Source organism: Gopherus evgoodei, chromosome 10 (genome assembly GCF_007399415.2).
Source record: "Gopherus evgoodei ecotype Sinaloan lineage chromosome 10, rGopEvg1_v1.p, whole genome shotgun sequence".
Classification (NCBI taxonomy): domain Eukaryota; kingdom Metazoa; phylum Chordata; order Testudines; family Testudinidae; genus Gopherus; species Gopherus evgoodei.
Window position 1 is genome coordinate 53,252,199 of NC_044331.1, and position 6,000 is coordinate 53,258,198.

Genomic DNA, 6,000 nt, shown 5'->3' on the forward strand with positions numbered 1-6,000 from the left:
GGAAGACAAATTCTTATCCGGATCCTAATTCTTCAAGTGAGCTCCAGGTGCATAATAGGCCAAACTGAACCCCAGCTCCCCAAACCCCCAAACATGATGTTCTGTATCAAAGCATTTGGGCCAGGGGCTGTCTTTCTGTTGTGTGCATTTCTGGGCACACGACTGGCACCAAACTAGTAACTGTAGAAAGAACAGAAGCTGCTCAAGGCTGAACTAACATCCCCTCCCTGCAGTCCCACATCTCCAGACTTCAGCATCTGTGATATAGATCCAAACTGTTTCCCTTGCTCCCATCACTACCCAAGCAGAACTAAAGCTGCTGCAGATGTTAAGCACTTTGGGGCGGGGCCTGTTTGTAGTGGGGTGGTCCCTTACTGAGGACCCCCTCCTTGGCAGGAGTGTTTCTGCAGGTTCCCCACCTCTGTTTGTTTCCTGTCTTCAGGGCCCTTTAAGAACTCACAGAGGCTTTCTCTGATTACTTAACAATACCCCTGCCTGGGGCTAGTTTAATATCAGAGCCAGTTCACAACAACCCAGAGTCCCAAACTGAAGTCCATACATAGCACTGTGTTTTTTTCTCAGTCTCGGGGCTTTTCTTTCGACTCTTAGCTCCTGGCCAGTCCTCCCAGCGCTCCCTCCCTGGGGCTCTGACATCCAATCCCAAACACAGTCAGGGGTCCCCTGCCTCCTGCTCACTAGGCTTTACCCTCCAAGCTCCCGCTACCAGAGTCATCTCTCATTCTTTGGTTCTCTTTATAGGGAAGTGCCTGATTCCCCTCAGGTGGGGCTCATTCCAAAGCCAAGGTTGGCTTAGCCCCAGGTCTCCAGCCCAGCAGGGCAAGCCATCCAGTTACAATGGCTCTTTCTCATATCTGCACAGCACCTAGCGCAATGGGGTCCTGGCCCATGACTGGGGCTCCTAGATGTGACCGCAGCACAAATGATAAATAATACTAAATACTACTAATAAACAAAGCAAGATAGTGAATTGCGCAGCCTGCGGGCCCATTCTCAGGTCTCTGGCTTTGCTAAACTGTGTTCTCATTCCCTTTACATAGTTGTAAAACAAGAGCCCATAGTGGCTGAATGCTCTGGAAAGTGGCCGGGAGCTCCTGGTGACATGAAAGGCTCCTTTGAGAACCCAGCATTACCATAGCAGAAGAAAGCAGGCTGCCAGGCAGGCACTGCTGGGCTACTCGGCGCTATCAGCAAGGGAGACAAGGAAATGATGGCGTTGCTAAGTACCAGGGAATGCTAAGCAGGCCTGGACATTCAGTGTGAAAGGCTGGGAGATAATAAAGCAAAGGGAAAATGGCAAGTGGAGCTGAAAGGGAAAAAAAACATTCCCAAGTCCGCAGTGCTCCCTGTGCTTAGCAATGAGCATGCAGGCCCTCAGCAATGGCTGTTTAGTTCTGGCCTCCTTGCTGCGTTTTGTGGTGGGTGCAGAGCACTAGTCTAGGAGCCATCCGAGCGCATCGCTCTCTAACTCCTCCATCCCTGGGCTGAATTTTGGGTGCAGTTGCATATGTCAGAGGAAGAAGGGTTTGTGGAAAGCACACTAGCAGGTCTCATATCTAACCTGTGTGATTTGCAGTGGTTTCCATTGCTTTTGTACAGACATACCTCAGTATTATCCATTACTAGTACTAGGGTGTGCTGCAGTCATGATCGGGGTGAAAGTAACTGAAAGGACTTACTGGTACGCCGGAGTCCTGAGTGGGGGCGTGACCTCAACCAGAAGAGGCATTCAGGGCCGTCCTTAGGATTTATGGGGCCCTACGCAGTATTATTAAACTGGTGCCCCTATGCCGGATGGCAGCCCAAGCTCACAGCCTGGTGGGGGAGGGGGAGGATGGGCCTTGACAGCAAAGGATAATGAGATGCCCGGCCTGCCTCATGGTGGCGGAGAGTCACAGTTCCCCGCAGAGACTTCCATGCCCTCTCCCTCATGCAGAATGGACATGAAGAAAGTACCTAATTAAAAACACTAAAATTTGGGAATAAAAAATGTCAGTCACAGGTTTTTTGATATGCCCTGAAGTTTGTCAGAGATTTATTTGCAAAAACTTCATAGTAAGGGTGAGTCAGCTGTCCTGCTGAATACAATATTACATATAATGGAATACATGATGCAGCTCTTCTCTGTTTTACATTTTCTTAATCAGTATTTCTAAACTGAATTTATATTTTAAATGTACTCAAATCTTAAACCAGTGTTCTAGATTACTACATATTTAACTCACTGAAACAAAGACATGCTTTTAAATTAATCAGAGAGGTTTAGTGTGTTCATAACAATGTTCATTGCTTTTAGAAAAAGGGAACAGTAATTTACTTTGTGTGATCTCCATAACAAGAGACATGGTTATGAAATTTCACCAACTTTAAAAAAATATATTTCCAAAGATTTTAGATATAACAAGGATTTTGTCTTATTAAGGTACTGATTTTGCTGGAGGGTTCTTTTAAAACTAGTTCGTCAGATAGTCAGAAGTAAAGAAAGGGAAACTCTTTGTCCAGCTATCTGGAAGGGAAGGATTGTTGTCCCTTTATGGGGTCTCTTCAGTGGGGAGTGAGGGGAGAGGTGGTGAAGGGATGGACAGAAAGGACACAAGAAGACTTGGAAGCACTTTTTTTTTTAACTATAGTAATTAAAATGTGTATTTTAGATAAGGGAGGTCTTTTGAAGGATTTATTTAAAAAACTGTATGTCTGAAGATCCACACATTTAAGGCTAAAGATGACTGTGCATCTAAAACTCTATGCAAGCATTTTTTAGAAATGTGATTTTATAATCTGCACCAGCTCACTAATGAAATATTTTTAAAGCAAATTTTAAACTAAGGTCCTGTAGACTGACATGTTCTGTGTAAATATTACATTAATGCACAACTGTTTTTGTCAGTAAAGTCAGAAACTGACAGTATAAAAATTTATTTGGGCATAAGCTTTCATGGACATCTGATGAAATGGGTTCTAGTCCACAAAAGCTTATGCCCAAATAATTTGTTAGTCTTTGAGGTGACTCAAGGACTCGTCCTTGTTTTTGCTGATACAGACTAACAGGACTACCACTCTGAAACCTGTCAGTATATACCTTGGGGTTGGCAAATGCCTGTTAAATGTCTTTATTACCCCTTGAATGTCTCTTTAACAGTTTCAATGTTGTGCTAATAGATCTGGCAGGCTGGAGGTCTTTTCACTTTTAACTACTAGATTCCCTCCCAAGGAAGACTCACCAGGCTAGAGCAGCCATCTGTGGGAGCCTGCAGGAAGGGTCAGAACAGGGATAGGAAAACAAGAGGGTGGACACTAAGACCCAGTGGTGCCCCAAATTTTCAGGTGCCCTACGCAGCTGCCTATGTTGCCTATGCCTAAGGATGGCCCTGGAGGCATTTAAAGGCCCTGGGGCTCTGGCTGTGGCTGGGAGCCCCAGGGCCTTTAAATCACCCCGGAGCTACCAGCTGCAGAGGTGCCTGGGAGCCCTAGGACTCAGGGGCGAAATAAAGGGCCCGGGGCTCCCCACAGCAGCAGGAGCCCCGGGCCTTTTAAATCCCCGCCTGAGCCTGGCTGCTGGGCTCTGGTGAGGATTTAAAGGGCCAGAGGCTCCAGCTGCTGTGGGGAGCCCAGGCCCTTTGAAGTACTGCCCAAGTCCCACTGCCTGAGCTCCGGCAGTGATTTAAAGGGCCTGGGGCTCCCCGCAGCGGCTGGAGCACTGGGCCCTTTACATTCCCGCCTGAGCCCGGCAGCTGGGCTCCAGTGGTGATTTAAAGTGCCAGAGGCTCCGGCCGCTGTGGGGAGCCCTGGGCCTTTTAAGTCCCCACCCGAGCCAGAGGCTCCAGCTGCTGCGGGGAGCCCTGGGCCCTTTAAAGTACCGCCTGAGCCCCGCTGCCAGAGCTCCGCCGGCGGCACTTTGAGGGGCCTGGGGCTTCCTGCAGCAGCTGGAACTCTGGGCCCTTTAAATCCCCACCCGAGCCCGGCTGTTGGAGCTCCGGTGGTGATTTAAAGGGCCCGGGGATCTCCGCAGTGGCTGGATCCCTGGGCCCTTTAAATTACCGCCTGGGAAACCGGTCCAGTACGGCACGGCGTACCAGCTCTTTCACCTCTGGTCATGGTGCAAAGCAGGGCAGGCCTTACACCCACTTGATCCCATTGGTCTACATTTACACTGGAAGGTGACCATACAATAACAGCAGTGCACTCTATAGGACAGTTATCATCCAGGCCCATCACAGAGTTTGGAGAAGTGCGCCGTGTTCCAGGATGCAACTGGTGCTTTTATAAGGTCAAGCCAGCCCCCACAGAACAGCCCAGAGGGATCTTTAGCCGACAAGGTGAAAACACGGCAGAGAAAACAAATTTCCCCCCAAAGCTGGTTTAATTAAAGAAAAATAGATATTTTTAGAAACTACCTTTGATTGGTTTTTTAGAGGGGGGCAGGCTTTGGGCCCCAAGCCAACAGAAGAGTGTTCAAAGTTCTTGGGAGCAGGGTGGTGTTTATAGAGGCAGAGGTCACAGTCAGGACTCCTAGGTCACAAATAAATTGCCTTGAATCTCCAGGACATGTATTTGTTATTCTAGGAGTAGGTGGTGAACGGTGGCTTTTACAGCTGGAACACAAGTGGCAGTGAGGGGGAAACTGATGCCTAGCAGGAAAGACAAACCAGATTGTTTTAGTGGGTAATAAAATCCTAAAGCACTGGACTTTGGATGAGCTGCTCTGTTGTTCTAGGGTCTGCAGGCAAACACATTTCCTTATTCAAACAAGCACGCCTCCCTCGTAGCCCAGGAGGCAGCTGAAGGGCAATTCTTTTTAGCTGGAGAAATACTTTAGCAGTGTTAATAAAGACTGAGGGCCTGATCTACCTCATACTCCACTTTATCCCGGTGAAACTCCATACGCCTCACCAGAGTCACTCCTGATTCATAGCAGGTAGACTTCACTGGAGTTACACCAGTTAACTGCCTAGATGTCACTGGAGTTGTCCTGATTTACACCACTTGACTCCATATGCTTACTTGGGGTCACTCCTGATTCACATTGGCATAAGTGAAGTCAGATTTCAGAACTCAGTTTAGCCCAAATTTTACCTGCCAAGTTTCATCTGGTCAGAGAATGGGGCATATGGAAAATGGTCACAGGCACATTTTGGTGTTCTGTGAGTGTGCAAATGAGAGCTCGTTTGCCTGTCCAGCTGCAGCTCCTTTCAGCAGAGAGACTGAGGGGGCTTCGCTGCTATTGTTACTCAAGCTAGCTGTGATCACAGCTAGCTTGGGAATGTCTCCTTCCAGTTGCAGTGTAGACACTGCAGTGTCCCTTAGGGAGGCAGCGTGGCCTAGCACAGCGGTGTTCAACATTTTCTCATTGGCGGACCCCTAAAAAAATTCAAACGGAGTTGTGAACCCTCTGGAAATTTTAGATGTAGTCTGTGGACCCCCACAAGTTGAAAACCACTGGCTGAGTATATTGAGCACTGGACTGGGATTCAGAAGTTCAGGTTCCAGTCTCAGCTCTGCTGGTCAGCGACTGTGGGCACCTCACATCCCCTCTCTTTGCCTCAGAGAAATGGGAATAATGACGCTGGCCTCTTTGTAAAGTGCTTTGAAATCCCCTGAGGATAAGGGCTGGGGATTGTTGTTTGTGCCAGGCTTGTCCCTGTGGCAGTGACAGCCTGCTTGCTTCCTGCAGTCAAACTACAACCCAAGCTTCAGATTCATGGGATGGGAGCAGGCTATTGCTGCATCAGGTGCACATCCTGCCTCTGCTCTAAGAAGAAATGACCCTTTGCCCCAATTCACCTGGCCAGCAGCGCACTGCTGCACAGAAGCTTCCTCCCTGGCCTCTGTGACCATGCTGCCCACAAAAGCAGAAGACCTGATTGCTCTCCTCTTGCCCTGCGCAGCTGCTGGGGTGCTACTGGTCACAAGCACTCTCCTTTCTTTCCCAACAGCTGAAGCCAGCCCTCATTCAGCATTCCCAGGGTGGCAGGATCTGGCTCA